This window comes from Sprattus sprattus, assembly GCF_963457725.1.
Source record: "Sprattus sprattus genome assembly, chromosome: 4".
NCBI lineage: Eukaryota > Metazoa > Chordata > Actinopteri > Clupeiformes > Clupeidae > Sprattus > Sprattus sprattus.
Window position 1 is genome coordinate 39,532,401 of NC_137923.1, and position 18,025 is coordinate 39,550,425.

The window sequence follows — 18,025 nt, forward strand, 5'->3', positions numbered from 1 at the left end:
CACCCACACACACTCCACAACTGGCTCAGTTCAAGTCAAAGGGCCATCAGGTTTGCGATACCAGGCAGCGTCCCTAGCCCGCTAGCGAAAGCTGAAAGCTGGGTTTGTCACTTGGCTTCGACCGCCTTAGAACTGCGCCTATGCCAACAGCTGCGGGAGCTCCACACCGTCTCGTTTGCGCGGCGTGACTCGCATCCCCTTTCACGTATTAAGGAGCTAAATGTTTGCCTGCGGACCTCCGAGGCTCCGGTGACATTTGAGAACAGAACCAGGCAATGACGATGGAGTTGGGCGGGAAAAGAAGTTTGGGGAGTGTGTGTATAAGTAACAGTGCACTTCAGCAGGGGGTGTAATTTATGCAGAGTTATTCAGAGTGGGGCTCGCGGAGGGAGATTCTTCCATGCGTTGTGAGGCCGACTTGAGCAGACATATGCCACTGGTGAGGTGGGGTGGGGGGGCGTGGAACCAGGATTAAGAGAGGAGGGAGGCAGCGGTGCTGTCACATTACACAAAGGGGTACAAACATGCCGAGCTGGCCAGAAACAAACACAAACACAAACACACACACACATACACACACACACACAAAACCCCAACAGGATCGAGAAAGCCGCATCTGGAGCCGCCAACCCAATTAAGAGAAAGAAACTGTGCATGCATACACATGAGCTGTGGCAGTGAGCTGGCAGTAAGGAAGAGCAATTTGTTCAAATTAAATTTCGTTTTGGGTGGGTAGGGGTGTGTGTGTGTGTGAGTGTGTGTGTGTGTGTGTGTGTGTGTGTGTGTGTGTCGACCCCATATTGATTTGCTTGTACCCACTCTCTATCCCCTCATCTCATTAGTGATGTTCCTGTGCACTTTAGTTCGGGCGACGGGCGACTCCGATAAAACTACTCTCATCTGCAGCTACAAAGCTCCGACATCAAAGCCGCTCAGGTTCGGGCGCTGATGAGACGGACGTCTTCCGCTGTGTTGTACTAACGCTTCAAGTTAGCGTGGCTAATGTTGCCGCCGTCTCGTCTGATGTCGGGAGACTGGTGACCTACTCTTCCTTCTCCCACCCACTTTCCCCCACCACATAAAACACACACAAAGGCTGGGAACCTTCAAAGGCTGGTAAAGACAGATCTACCATGCGTGAGCGTTTTGTTCTAGCCTGCGGAGCAAAGGATCAACAATTGCCCTTTAGGGAGGCATCTCTGTCCTTACTACCTCAGCCATAAGTATTGCACTCCACCAAGGCATACATCCCTGATCTATACATCAACATCTATATCTACATGATATCATCCTTGATTTACAATTATACATATGCAGACAGTACCACTCCAGGACAATTCCTAAGTGTTAGTCCAAGTCTAAGGGAACAGGGATTCCTTGCTTGTTGTGTCCCGTCCCCCTGGTTTAGATGGCCCGGGCACTCACCTGGTCGATCTCCATGAGTTTGGGGAAGGCCCCTGGCCACTCGATGGCCACCTTCAAGATGTCCGCAGGTGGCGGCATGACTGGGGCGGGCGGGGGAGGGAGACCTCAGGTGACCTCGGCAACCAAGGTGGAGCCTCTAACTGCTATGGCTACACGGGGGTGGAGTCTCTCACTGCTGCTCGACACGCATCCAAGCCTAGAATGAAGCAGAGATAAATACAGTTAAAGGACGTCCAGGAACTTAAGTGGGACTCAGAAAGTTGAGCTAAAGTAGAGGTCTGAAAAAGTTGCAAATCAGAATTAAGGATCAGAGTTAATAATGATACATAATAATCAATAATCCAATGAATCTTTTATTCATTTGTATTTGTTGCTTTTAATAGGACTTAAGTTGAAATGTAACGGTTTCTGGTTGAATGTCCTGCTATATGTGTACTCCTCATGCCCCCACCCACATGAATACAGGCCTCTGAGACATTTCCTAATTAACAATTTCCCCTGTGAAACCAACAGTGTGAAACTTCCCATCTCAGAGGAAGCAGACTGATACACATTCATGGCGGGTCAGAGCTAAGGAGTGACACCCCTTGTAGGATATTTAAACTGTCTTATCAGAGATATAGGTGAATCTTTTGAGTGAATAAGCCTCCCTCTCTTCATTGATGCATCAATGCAAGAATAAAAGTCTGTTTCCTGATTTGGTATTCTCAGACCAGTCTCCACCAAACTTTTATATGCCTCTTTTAATACCTCTGCACTCTCAAGCTCTCTTGTATTTTCAAACCAAGTTGCAAAGTTACAATAGTTACAGAAGATGGGTTTGACTCAGCCACCTGTGCTGAAGTGGTCGATGATTGAAACGTTGGTGACATTTGAGCTAATCAAATCTAATCAAGTCTGATGCTATTTGTTTATCTCCCACTTAAAGAGCCACGACTGTGCAGGAACACACAACTTTTACTTAAATTTTTTTAAACGCACACACTGGATGAAAACCTAGACAGAGAGAGAACACTTGTGCGATAGATTTACATCAAGGCCTGCACCCCTTCAGTCGACCGTATTTAAAGAGGGAAACGATACTGATAGACACACACTGCTGCTCTCTTATGCGTTATCAAACCAAGCCTGGCGTTATGTACATTTATAAAAAGACAGCCTCGGAGCCGACGTGTGCGGCTGACAGAGTTTCCCTCTTTAGACACGGGGTTACAGCCACAATTAACACAGCACAGACGCTTCAGCAAGCTGAAATTTAGAGACGCCTGATATTGTGCCACGGAGACTTTATATCAGTGTGTCCACACCACCTGCTAGCAACGCGGGGAACATCTGCTTCAGCAAGAACTGAAAAAGGCAAAACAAGCATTAAAATCTGAAAGGCTGAAAGGCGCAAAGAGAATGAAAGACCTTCACGATGGCAAGGCCAGGCTGGTGACTGGACCACAGTGACGAGAGTTATCGCGCTTCGCTAACAACATGGCAGAGAGCTGAAGGTGGAGGCCTGTCTGGCTAGGATCTGGAGGTGGTGTTTATCAAATCATTACTGTCCTCTAGTTGCCGATGGCAGCTTCTCCAAGACATCCCATGGCCAAACTGGCTTAATCACACACACACACACACACACACACACACACACACACACACACACACACACACACACACACACACACACACACACACACACACACACACACACACACACACACACACACACACAGGCAGACTCACCTAATATTATTTCTGCTTCAGAATCCACTGTGACCCTGTACTTCACCACTTGAGAGTGACACAATTACGCCTCTGTACAGATTTAACCCACACGGCTAGTGTGAGGAGGAGGAGGAAGAGAGGATGGCAGAGCGGAGAGAAAAATAAATAAGCGAAAAATTCCAAACGCTGCCTAAATTATTCACTGCAACAGCCTGTCCGGGTGGCTGGGATCAGACCTACTCCTGCTGTGTAAACCCCTCTGCATTTTTAATCGGCCTTCCATGATGCAGTGCCCCCTCTCCACCCCAAACACATACACACTTCCCCACCCCTCAACTCCCACCCCTGCGGAGAAGACGTGGTCCAGTCCAAGAACGAGCCGCTGTGCCGCGGTGTGTCGCGCCGTGTCATCCCCTTGTCCGCACGCCTCTGACTCATCTCCCCATCATCTGCACACGCTTGCTTGCACACACACACACACACACACACACACACACACACACACACAAACAAGCCCCAGTCCGTTACCATGGCGGCCAGCACATCAATAGTCACGCTGTCTTCGTGGAGTTATGAGACATTTATTTTTCTTTTTCTGGCTTGTTTTTTTTTTTTTTTAGTCACCACTCAGTCATGCTTTAAATATTTCTCCTGGCCTGGGTGTGTTTTTGTGTGTGTGTTCGTTTGGATCATGTTTTTGTATTCATTCTGTGCTTTTCAGAAAATGGCAGCTGGCTTCCCAGATCCTTCAAAAATATACACACACACAGAGGGTGAAGCCTTGAGTAGGTGATGCTGCACTAAACTCCCACTTAGCCATATGTTCATAATGACAGCCGAGAGAAAGAGAGGGAGAGAGAGGGAGAAAAAGAGAGAGAAGGAGAAAGCAAAAGAGAGAGAGAGAGAGAAAGAAAGGAAGAAAGAGAGAGAAAGAAAAGAAGAAAGAAAACTGGAAAAGGCCAAAACCATTCACAAACAATAAAGGGCGTGCAGCTGTCTGGTCAATGGTGAATCTCCAGACAGTTTTTTTCCACTGGCCTCCTCCTCCTCCTCCTCTTCCCTGCTCTCCGGCGTTTGTTTTCTGTTCTCAGTTTTAAGGAAAAGCCTAATTAAAGAGGGATGGATGGAGGGAGGAGAAAAAAAGAGAAAAAAAGATTGCCAGTCAGAAATAGACCTGCACTGTCCTGACCAGCACAAGATGCCCTTTCTGCTGCTGGGAAGATGAGCCTGCTGTGTCCTCCTCTCTCCATCCGGTCTTTTTGTCTCCCTCTCTTTCTCCTTCTTTCTCTCCGTTTACCCTCTCATCACTCACTTCACTCGCACACACTCCCTCCCACTTCTCCCCAATGCACACTAAACACTGGTTAAGAATAACATTTCTGCCACACGCGGCTCTGACCTTTTCTCCCCCCGCAGCCAGTGTGTGTGTGTGTGTGTGTGTATGTGTGTGTATATGTGTGTGTGTGTGTGTGTGTGTGTGTATGTGTATGTGTGTATACAGCCGCGGAAAAAATTAAGAGACCACTTCAAAATTATCAGTTTCTCTGGTTTTACTATTTATTGGTATGTGTTAAAGTAAAATGTACATTTTAGTTTTATTCTATAACCTACTGGCAACATTCCTACCAAATTTCAAATAAAAATATTGTCATTTAGATCATTTATTTGCAGAAAAATGACAATTGGTCAAAATAGCAAAATTGATGCAGTGTCTTCAGATCTCGAATAATGCAAAGAAAACAAGCTCATATTCATTTTTAAACTACACAATGCTAATGCTTACACTTAGGAAGAGTTCAGAAATCAATATTTGGTGGAATAACCTTGATTTAAAATCACAACTTTCATGTGTCTTGGCATGCTCTCCACCAGTCTTTCACATTGCCGTTGGGTGACTTTATGCTACTCCTGGCGCAAGAATTCAAGCAGCTCGGCTTCTTTTCATGGCTTGTGACCATCCATCTTCCTCTTGATCACATTTCAGAGGTTTTTGATGGGATTCAGGTCTCGAAATTGGGCTTGCCATGACAGGGTCCTGATCTGGTGGTACTCCATCCACACCTTTACTGGCCTGGCTGTGTGGCATGGAGCATTGCCCTGCTGGAAAAAACACTTCTCAGAGTTGGGGAACATTGTCAGAGCAAAAGGAAGCATGTTTTTCTTCCGGGACAACGTTGTACTTTGCCTGGCTGAGGTTTGTAAAAGACCATAAGGATTGAAAAAGCGGACTGGAGGTTCTTCTAAGTTCGTCTTCTCCGATGAGTCCGATTTCACAGTAGGTGCAAGACTCTCTGGCTTGTAGGCCTCTCCAGGTCTCCGTCTAACCATCAGACGACCATGTGTTGGGCAAAGCTGAAAATTGGACTCATCAGAGAAGACGAACTAGAAGACCCTCCAGTCCGCTTTTTTCAATCCTTATGGTCTTTTACAAACCTCAGCCAGGCAAAGTACAACGTTGTCCCGGAAGAAAAACTTGCTTCCTTTAGCTCTGACAATGTTCCCCAACTCTGAGAAATGTTTTTTCCAGCAGGGCAATGCTCCATGCCACACAGCCAGGCCAGTAAAGGTGTGGATGGAGTACCACCAGATCAGGACCCTGTCATGGCCAGCCCAATTTCGAGACCTGAATCCCATCAAAAACCTCTGAAATGTGATCAAGAGGAAGATGGATGGTCACAAGCCATGAAAAGAAGCCGAGCTGCTTGAATTCTTGCGCCAGGAGTAGCATAAAGTCACCCAACGGCAATGTGAAAGACTGGTGGAGAGCATGCCAAGACACATGAAAGTTGTGATTTTAAATCAAGGTTATTCCACCAAATATTGATTTCTGAACTCTTCCTAAGTGTAAGCATTAGTATTGTGTAGTTTAAAAATGAATATGAGCTTGTTTTCTTTGCATTATTCGAGATCTGAAGACACTGCATCTTTTTTGCTATTTTGACCAATTGTCATTTTTCTGCAAATAAATGATCTAAATGACAATATTTTTATTTTAAATTTGGTAGGAATGTTGCCAGTAGGTTATAGAATAAAACAAAAATGTACATTTTACTTTAACACATACCAATAAATAGTAAAACCAGAGAAACTGATAATTTTGAAGTGGTCTCTTAATTTTTTCCGCGGCTGTATATATATATGTGCTGGGGGGAGGCTTTGGGGATTTGAAGGGTTGGGAGAGTTTTGGAAACACTGTCAGCCACATGGAGCCAATGACAACATCACGTCCCTGTGAGGGGGCATTTACACTGTCAGCGAGAGGAGAGAGGGAGAGAGGGAGAGAGAGAGAGAGCGCAAGAGAGAGAGCGAGAGCGAGAGCGTATGAGGGAGTCTTCAGATCTCGGTGTTGTCGTAAGGGCTTGAACCAAAGGGTGGGGCGCCCAAAACACACACACACACACTCAAAGAAAGCTGAAACACTCCCTAACAGGCAAACACCCAGAGATTATAGCCCTTTGACCTGCTGCTGGGTGAACTCTGTTGACACCTCCACAGCTGCAGGGGATGAAGGAGCGACTGAGAGCTGGAGCAGGGATGGGCCTCGCAGCGCAGACCTGTTCAGGAGGCCACCTCTCACGCAGATCCACCGCACCACTTAAAGCCCACAACAAAAGGACTTTAAGCAGCCCTATTGATCTCGTTTCCTAGTCTTTACGATGACATTACAACGCAAATGCCCAAACCCCTCTCGTATCGTGTTCTTGGAGTTCCAGTGCAACAACAGAGTGCCAAGCCTGACTAGGACAAGGGCAGAGCTCTGACGGATGACCATTAATGACAGCACATTAAAGTTTAATGTGAGCTGTGAGCCGACTCGGGTGTAAGTATCTAATGGCTGTAATGTATGTATAGATCAGTCTGCAGTTTTCCTCAGAGGTTGGGTTGGGGTGGGGGGGGGTGGAGTTAGAGTTGGCGCAGGCATGGGGAGGGAGGGATGTGTGTGAGTGTGTGTGTGTGTGTGTGTGTGGGGGGGGGGGGGGGGTTGAGCAAGAAGAGTCTTGGCTCCTGAGCTTATTGATTTCCTCTCTGGAGCCGGCCTCAGTGACCCAACACACAGCCAGACTCTCAGCACTGCTACTGCTGGGGCTGTGCAGAAGTCAATCTCCTGGACAGAACTGACACGCACAGTGGAACAGTGTGTCCGTATGTGTGTGTGAGACAGTGTGTGTGTGTTTGGGGAGGGGGAGGTGTAGCTACTGCCTGAGAGCAGCTTGTGTGTGTGTGTGTGAGTGCATGATTTAGCTACACTATCTGACAGCCGTTTGTGGGTGTGTGGTTTAGCTACACTTTCTGAAAGCAGTATGCGTGTGTGTGTGTGTGTGCCTCATCTGTGCCTTGAAAATGTATACTCAAAAAGCATGTCAATATGTGTGTGTGTATGTGTGCGTGTGCGCGTGCGTGTGCGTGTGTGTGTGTATATGTGTGTGTGTGTGTGTGTGTGTGTGGATGCCAACGGCGGCTGAGCCTGTGCTGATGGAGCTAATTGCCTTTAATCCGCGATCCCGTAGAGCATTTAGCATCTCTATTGCACGGAGCGCTAAATCACACGCTTATCGCTCTTAATTTCCCACATCCCCAAAACCCCTCCCGTTACCCCTCTCCAGCTGAGGGCCTGCTATGGGGCAATAGCGTGTCCCGCGGAAAACTTTTCACCCTGTTATGTTTTTCCTTTTTGTTGTTCTCCCCCAGTGTTGCTCTGCCTGGTTCTATCTGCCCTCCAGTGACAAACTCCCCATCCATTGGTCCGGCAGGGTGGGGGTGCAAAGCTTGGGGTAGCAGATGAAGGCTGCTGTCATAGCAATGCCATTGGTACCCTAGAGCACCCCCCTACACATGCATACACACACAACTTCATGGCCTGGCTGGCCACACACACACACACAGACACACACAGACACAGACACACACACACACACACAGACACACACAGACACACACAGACACACACACACACAGACACACACAGACACAGACACACACACACAGACACACACACACACACACACAGCATAACAGGGGAGAGGAGGCAGATGTGGCCTTGCAGTCACTAACCTGTCCTTCTCTCTCTTTCCTCCCTTTTTGCCATTCAATCTCTTTCTCCCTCTCATTCCCCTTTCATTCTCTTCATCTGACTCAGTTTTCTCCATCCATCCTCTATATCCCCACCGCCATCTTTCTTTTCATCTGTGCATCTCACTTTTGCCACCCCTCCCTCTGGCCATCTCTCTCTTTCTCTTCCTCTTTCTCCCTCTCTCTCTCTCTCTCTCTATCTCTCTCCCTCCATCTCTGAAAGTTATGATGGCTCAGGGCAATAGTGCTTTTGTAGCCTCATGGTCAGAGGTTGGTGGGTGTCGGGTTCATGTGACACTGTGTGTGTTATGCGAGCGAGCATTCAGTGTGGGGACTACACCGCTTGTAAGGGGGGCAGGGGGCGAGGAGAAATGCAACAATGGCAAATAGAAAAACAAAACCAAACCATACAAAAATAGGCCAACACGTCATAATCAACAACAACCAATCAGTACGCTGAAACTGACTGCAATGGTTGCCTTCTTAATGAGACAAAGCACACCCCCTCCCCCCGTTAAATGACAACTGCAACTGATTTGGCTGCTAAAAGTGCCCTTCCAAAACTTCTTCACAGTGGACTGCTGGAGCGGCAGCATAAAAGATTAACAGGCAAAGGGAGGTGGTGGGGGGGGAGGGTCTATGAGCAGTGCCCCCCCCCCCCCCCAACAGTAACTGTGATTTTTGTGCATCCTCTGGCTTTGGGGCTGTTTGCAACCTGCAGCGTAATCGCATCTCCTGCTCAGCATGCCCCCCTCAGTGGTAATCTGAGAGGTGGGGGTGCGCACGCTCACACACACACAGACACACACACACACACACACACACACACACATAATACACAATACACACACAAGTACACACACACATACAGACACAGACACAGACACAGACACACACACACACAAAGTAAGCCTAAGCAAACATTTATACAAACATGCAAAAGCACTCTCTCTCCCCTCACATACACACACACATATAAGAAAACAAATGCAAGCGCACACACATAGATAGTCAGGTTACGATGCCAAGGTCAGACATAATTCCCTGGTTGTTCAGGCACATGTCGACTACCAAAGAGGTTTTTTTCCAAAATAGGGTGGTGGGGATCAGCACAGAAAAAGCCACAGCAGGAGTTTCATATTTAAGCCCTAAACTTGTGACCAGTCACATTGACGATAAAAAAAAAATGATGTTAGACGAGAGAGGGAGAGAGAGGATTTGATTTCGTTGAAGGGCAGAATAAGCTCTATTATAGTCTGGTTTCAGCTCAATAATTCAAAAGGGTTCGGCAGCAGGCAGGAGGCAGGAACTAGGAGCTGAGGGTGGGCATTTGTGTGTGTGTGTGTGTGTGTGTGTGTGGGGGGGGGGGGGGGGGGGGGGGGTAGGGGGAGTTTAACAGGTACATGGCCACTCTGGTTCACCAGGTCATGGCTAATTTAGCGGCGAGCTAACTCTGAATGCTGTGTCACTGTATGAATCAGCAGTCCTGAGGCTGTTGTACACACCTATCCATCTATCTATCTATCTATCCATCCATCCATCCATTCCTTCATCCCTCCATTCCTCCCTCCATCCATCCATCAGATGGTCTTGAGACCTTGGGGCTTCTCAGATTTACATTTAGGCTCAGATATAATGCTGAAGGGCAGACACCTATTCTCCAGAGGCAGTGTTTGCTGTCGAACCTCTGGCATGAGTGCTGTAGAGCTTGTGTCCCAGTCACACCATTGCTCACAGTTAGAGTGGTGCATGCACGGACAAACACACACACACACACACACACACACACAAATGCATGCGCAGATACAAACGTACACACATGCGCAAAACACACAGTCTGTACTCATTTATTTCCAATTTGTAGAATAAAACAAGGACAAGCTACCCATATTAGGAAAATACCACAGGACTATCAAATATCGGTGAACAGAAGAACCCTTCACATACCTACAGAGCTGCAGAAAGTCTGCTCAATGATGCACACACACACACACACACACACACACACACAGAGCTCAGGAAACATGAATACGAATTAATCCTCTTAAACTTTCATAATCATTGGGATTCCGCTCAGTGAGGTAGGGCGGGGGGTGGGGGTGTGTGCAGCCTGGCAAGGGAGGGCTCTCAGGCTTTTAGCAGCTCATCAGACACCTCTGTGAACAACCCAGGTCCCGTGCAGACACACACACACACACACACACACACACACACACACACACACACACACACACACACACACACACACACACACACACACACACACACACACACACACACACACACACACACACACACACACACACACACACACACACACACACACACACACCACTACAAACAGTCTTTTGAGCAGAGAAACAAAGGCCCTGGGAGACGAGCCTTTGAGTTACGGCTGCTGAGCTCAACTCACATGTCCACCCTTTATTCACCAACACACACGCAAGCACACGCGCACCCCCCCCCCCCCCCACACACACACACACACACACACACACACACACACTCTCCTCACATTTCACCCTTTGGGGCTTGATGCGTTTCATAGCACTCTCCTTGGGACCTCTCCATGACTTATCCCAAAGTAACTCATACATACATGCATTAGGTTTCGTTCTCCCTCTCCCTCTCTGTCACTCCCTCACTCCTGTAGATTGGACTTCTTTAAAACAGCACAGGGGCAAAAACAACCAAAAGGAAACAGTCACCGACACCCCCCACACACACACACACAAACCCCCCCCCCCCCCCCCCCCCCCCCCCCCCTCCCTTCCTGACAAGTGTGAAAAGCTGGCTGAACGGGACTTGGGAGTGCTTCGTCTTTCTTTTCATTTGAAGTGTGCGCCCACGGCCCCAAATGTGTGCTAAACAAAAGCCCCAGAAGATGAGTAACGAGAGCCAGGAGAGAGTGTGAGTGTGGAAGGGGCCCCCCTCTCGAGACGGGGAACAAGTTAACAAAAGAAAGAGGAGGCGCAGGGCGGATAATAAGTAGAGGCCATTTACCTCGCTTGACTCTCAGGTCGTGATTGTCCTGCCAGAGTAAAGCAAGAACACACACACACACAAACACACACACACACACAGACACACGCACACACACACACACACACACACACACACATACACGCACGCACACACACACAGACACACACACACGCAAACACACACACACACACACACACACACCGACACGCACGCACGCACACACACAGAGACACACTTCTTTCTGCCTCATGCACAAGGTATAAATCAGATAAACATCATTAAAAAACGTTTGCATGAACAAATTCCATGTATTTCTCAAAATTATTTATTCAATTTCTATACTCTTCCCCCCCCCTCGACCAGGCAAGGCAGCACACTGTCGGTTAAAAACAAGGCCAGCTTGCTTGTACTAGAAAAACAGGATATCCTGTCAAGTGACTCAGTGAAGGGCTCTTCATCTTAACCCCACCTTACTGCAATTAACACGACTGTGACGGCAGGAATCTCACCTCCCCTCTTGTGTTTTATTTTTTTTACGCTGCGGAGGGGTGTGTGCGGGGGGGCGAGCGGGAACAAGGAGAAAAATAAAATCAGTTAGTACAGAAGAACAGTCAACAAACTAGCACAAGACTACTCCTGTGAGCTCACAAGTGGCAGCGGATGTCTTCGCTAAGTCGCTACTTCTGCGGCGTAACGGCGAGCGCTATTGATAGGTTAAACTGACACTGGTTGACCAGAGCCCCGCACACCTCCCCCCCCAAAAAACAGTCTTGATCCAACGGTTGACAGGAAAGAAAAAGTTGAAACTACTCTACAAAAATACTACTTGTCTTGAAAATAAGCATTAATATCTCACTTCTTCCTCGCTAAGAGGAAGTGTAAATAAGACCATTCAACTGCACTCCTGCTCCCCTGCTTCTCAGACAGCCTCAACATGGAAGGAAAATAACGGCTGACTCACGCGTAGCATTCTGACACACTGTCATAGACCACAGACGGTGGCAAGTCGCTGCTTTAAGAGGGTAGTGTGGAAACAGTGAAGCACTGAAAACAGTGAGGGGTCACGCCCTGTGGCACTCAAAACAGCAGTCCTGGGCCTGGTCTGAAGAAAGCAGAAAAGCTCACCCGGAAATCTTCACAACGCTTTAAGGTGGTGCTGGGCCTCTCGTCCTTCTTGAGCCCAGCATAGACAAAAAAGAAAAAGGAGCAAGTTGGTCGTACTGTACACCTTTTTTTTTTAAGTCCTGCCCTCACGGGCCGATGGGATAAGGATAGAATGAGCTGGAGAGAAAGAGGATTGCGCGAGAGAGAGAGGGAGACAGAGTAACAGACATAGAGGTGAACAGAGGGAGGAAGTAGGCGTTTGTCATGAGAAGAGGAAACGAGATTACCGCCACACAGCTGCAGGAAGGTAGAAAAAAAGTGGTAGAGAGAGAGAACAAGTAACAGAGAGAGAGAGAGAGAGAGAGAGAGAGAGAGAAAGAGAGAGAGAGAAAAAGTGAAGGCGCGAAATTCAAAAGATGAACAAGCTAAACTACACACAGGTCATCCGCCATGACTTCTAAAGACAAACATAAAATATGGGGGCATAAGCACTTGTCCCTTTCACGGCCATTGATCTGCCTCGATGATGGAAGCCAGGCATTCGATCCCATTTAGAGCCTCAGAGCAGTCGACCTGCTGTGGGTACAGTGGCGCCGGATGAATGAACACCCCATTAATAGCTCAGGTGGGGGGGTTATTGAATAAAATTTGTTTTTAACATGGGAGACAAACGAGGGATGAAGGGAAAGAGAGAGAGAGAGAAAGACAGAAAGAGAGAAAGAGAGAGAGAGACGGGAGGCTGTGTCCTCTCTTGGGGTCACATGTTGAAATGCAGCGCTTGATCACACAGGCCTGGATGGATCGATGTGTTAGGGCTGCAACACCGAGCAGAGTTTACAAGGTAACACACACACACACACACACACTCAGTACAGTTTATAATGCACTCACACACACACACACACACAAAAACACACACTCTGATCAGACACATACATAAACCCACCCATAAAGAGCACAGAGGTTATAATTGCCCTTACAGCTCGAAACAATACAAAACCACACACACTTGCACTACAAAGGTTAGATGTCTGGGTAAAAGAAGAAGAAGAAAAAGAGAAGAGATTACCCAACAGTGCGCACACACACACACACACACACACACACACACACACACACACACACTCACACTTCCATTTCCTCTATCTAACACACCACCTCTCTGATGCGGTCTCAAGGTTTAGTCTGGGTTTTTCAGTGGGACCCCGGCTTCAAGGGGGTTATTTGGGAGTGGAAAAACAAAAACCAAAACAATAACAACAGACTAGAAAAAAAAAAAAGCACTTCCCGCCGGAACTTCCTGCATGTCCCTGTCAGGGCGCATTAGGGTAGCGGCACATGATGCTTTAATTGCCTCTTGCTGGGGATAACAAGCAGTGTGGTGCTCGAACACAAACTGCTCCCCTGGCTCCCTGCTGTGAGTCGGACATACACACGTATACACACACACTCTTCTGGGGTGAAGGCCCTCAGATTGGGTTCACAGCTAGGCAACAGACCTCTCTCTCTCTCTCTCTCTCTCAGAGCAGAGCAGAGGACTTGAAGAGAGAAAGGCACAGAACCGAGAGCATCTATATCCCTCCTTTAAGCACTTCTAGTTCTAATGTATAGAAACACTTGTCACAAAAGTAAATGACTGAAAATTATTCAGTAGTATGACTAACTCATATGGGCTGAGTGGCCACATTTCACAGAAGGCTCCTCACCGACCTAAGCCTTGGTCCTCCAGCGAATCATGCCAATACTAGTTTTCTGCTCTGGCACAGAAAGAACACGATCACCGCCCACAGTCCATAATTCTGAAGCGACTAACCTGGCCTGGCCTCTCTAGTCTTCTGCCCCGTACCATAGGTCCACTGGAACCCAACATAACACTTTAAGTGAGGGTAAGGGGGCCTACTGATCCTGCTGGTGTGTTCAAGATCACTCCAAAGTCAAGTTATCTGTGTCAAATGGAGTGCTGTTCCAACTGAATGACAACCTAAGGTTGTTTTGTAAATCGGAGCGGTTTATGGTTTGGATTAGTCACTTTGTTCCATACCATGCTTCTCTAGGTTTCTGACTACGGGCCACATCAAGAATTAAGAGTCTCTCACTTTCTTTTGTTTAACCAAAACTTAACCAAACCAAACTCCTTCCAAAGTTTGAACCAGTTCCTCAAAGGATGCCTTTCTCAAAGATTGGCTCTGAATATTCTCTCTCTCTCTCTCTCTCTGACCTCAAAAATGAAGCTCCATAAAGAGAGAGAGAGAGAGAGAGAGAGAGGAAGGAACAGACATATCTGTAGCCACCACGAGCTGGTGGTATCCTTGGAGATGCATATTTGATGCTCCCTCTTCCAATTAGCCGGGTTCAGAGCGCTGCACCTCCAGTCCCCCACTGAGCACCACCCTCCCACCCCCCCCCCCCAGCCCACCACGACTCACACAGACCTCTGACAGGAGGAGATGAAGTCACTGCAGCTCAGGCCCCCTTGAGAGAATGTGTGTGTCTGTGTGTATATAGACAGACAGAATTTATGAGATGGTGGAATCATGTCAGGAGAGAGGTTTCTGTGATTCTGAGAGAGAAAAACACAGAGAAAGAGACAGACAGGAGTTGCTAAAAAAACACACGTGTGACGAGTTTGAGAGTGTTGTAGGAAGTACGAAAGGGAGACTTCGGTGTGCCTAAGGGAGAGGGTGACGCCGAGTGTTTTAAGATGGAGCATACAAGTCTTTGAGCAAATGAGTATGGGACACACCACAGCTTAAAGCAGCAATACAGAGTTCTGTTCCAAAACTAGCAAGCTAACTACCTAAAAGGCATGCAAAAAACCTTGGAAACACTACCAACAGCCCAGCTGGCACTGATAGAAGATTGGCGACACACTAACTGGTGTCTTTTGGCAGTATAGCTGGCAATGTCATAAGGTGAAAGCTTTTCTTTCTATTTTTGCAGTGTGTTCCAGCCCAGTACACAGAACTACATAGGGCATATCCTTGATGGCTAAGAGGGAAGACACAGGTGTTTATCTGTCCTTCACATGACCATATGCTATCAAAATGAATTTTAAGGATGGTACCAATACTAGTTGCCTATAAAACCATACCTCAAAAAGTTTCAAATTGTTGCATAGTGTTACTTTAAAGCAGCAGCAGGAGCTCTCTGCATTCAGCTTCCCTGCTGACTCATTCACACACGGACCACACCGGTGCTTTTAGAACAGAAAAGGGAATATACAACAACTTCTGCTTGCTTTGCGGTCAGTTTAAGCGTCCTATTTTCAAAAGAAAAAGACAAAAAGAGGGACAAAAAGAAAGACAGACATATTTTTTGTATACATGGTATTGTTTTTTCCAGTAATATCCATGTTTATTTTAAGTCTATGTAACTCTACAAATAGATATTTAGATTTCTTGTTCCTTGTTTTCCTTCTGCTTTGCATGTCTTCTTTGGCAATACAAATGCCTATATGTCATGCCGATAACGCACAATGAATTGAACAGAGTTGAATTGACAGAAAAAGACAGAAAACAGGTGCGTGAATCCACCTAGCAATCATCTCATTTTATCTTATTACCATTCCTCATAAAAATCCCACTTCAAAACAGCAGCGAGAGCTAGGTGTACTTTTCTGTCTGGTTACATAAGGCCGGCGTAATTTGTCCCTGCATGTGCGTTATGTGGGAAAACACTTCACTGCTTTCAAATACAAAAAAAAACCTACACTCACAACGTTTCAGCATTAGCAACAACGCAAGAACCCTCTGCCATTTGGCTTCTGGTAACTTTATCTGTTGAGAAAAGGGGATTTAAATCCATTACCAGCGAGTTCCATCTGAATGCAGATGACTGGTAGGGGCCCTGGCAGAGGGCGGACGGACTGTGGTCGCCTGATGGAAATGCGGTTGCCATGGCCAACCGGCCGGCGTGAGGGCCGAACGAGCAGGAGACGCTGGCTGCGTGACCTTCTGCTCCGAGGTCGGTCAGCACAGTGGGTAACACCGACCCAAACTTGGTCAAGATGAGGTGCTGCCGCCGTGCCCCGTTCTGTCGCCGTGGCGACACACCCTCTTGGGGGTGGGGGGGGATGATTGATAGAGTGCCAGGGAGAGAACAGAAGATGGAAAAGGAAAGGTAGAGGAAGAGGGAGGGAGAGAGAGAGAGAAAAAGAGGGAGAAAGTAAGTTTGTTGAAGCACTTGGTAGGGAACAACAGACATGGTGGGACAGAAAGGAAGAAAGAAACAAAAAAAGTGTCAAAGAAAGAACAGAGTGGGACAAAGAAGACGACAGAGAAAGGAGAAAAGACATAAAAGCAAAGCCAAGGAGGAATATCTAAAAAGGCAAGGAGGGAACAATACCTAAGCGGTAGGCGGCTGAGAGAGTCGAGTACAATGGACAATTACCACTGGTCTTTATGAGTACAGCCGTGGAGAAGTTTAAGAAGAGGCGTCGCAACATCTACTACAGTGAAGCATTCAGCAAGTCAAGGAAGCCCATCAGACCAGCATGTACCAAGACAAAGACTTCTTCACTACCCACAATGCATCTGGAAGCCCCCACTCCAGTGGTTTCGCTAGCAGAATTCCAACTCCACTCCACAGTGGAAAAAGAGGGGATGACAGCAATGCCAAAAATTCCTAAATTCCTAACTAACCCCCTCTCTTTCCCAACCCCAACCTCACAACCACCTCCTCAGCCCCCCCCCCCCCCCCCCCCCCCTTTGTCCCCACAAGACTCCAGTATGGCTCCTCTGGCCTCGGGGCATTCTTCGGGGAGCTGGACTGCATAGCTGAGAGATTAAGTGATCAGGGACTGGGTCCAGAGCCTGTGGTCCAGCCACTGATGCAGTTCCATATCAGGAATGTCTGCTCCCTTCACCATCACCACTGCCCCCCAAACCCCCCTCGTCCAAATAAAAGACAAATCGGAAAACAGCAGAATGATCTGGATCTTATCACTGTGTGTGTATGAGTGTGTGAGGGAGAGAGTGACTACGTGTATATGAATGAGTGTGTGAAGTCTATATTTGTGTGTGTGTGTGTGTAAGTGAGTGAATATGTGTATATGAATGAGTGAGAGTGTGAGTGTGTGTAGTTTATATCCGTGTGTGTGGGTGTTTCAGTTACCCCCTACCCCCTAATGTACACACATTCAGTGAGCTGTGGGTTAGGACGGTTAGCCACGCAGAGGCCTAGTGAGTGCCAAGGCCTGTGTTTAACCAGAGTCCCCCAGCGCCACTGAGAGCATTTCACCCCTAATTACCCCAGCTCTGCCATCACTGTACCGCCCCTCCAAACCCCCCCATCCTCACCCTCAACCCAAATAGCATGGCTTTCAAATCACACAGGACCCTCATCAGTAAGAGTGATGGGCTGAAATTCCACAGTAAACGCTGCATAACTTGTGGCGAAACCGAGAGGAAGAGATCCAACTGAGGAGATCAGCCCCTCCCTCAGCACAGTACACTAGGTCATGGGTCAAGCTCTCAAGTCAAGCTCTCCTGCCAAAGGAGTAACATGGCACTGCCCACGTCTGACTGGAAGGCAAATGTTATGCTTTGCGCGTCTGTGAGTGGCGTAGATTTCGTCCACCGAGGGTGTACATGAGGCTCTGTGCGGACATCAGTGTAGCCTCCAACTTTTTGTGACCTGCGTTTCACCAACTGCTCGTGCTAATGCTGCACAAACTAGAAAGGCGCTAGAATATAGGTCATTATCACAGAAGAATGGACTGACTTAGTTA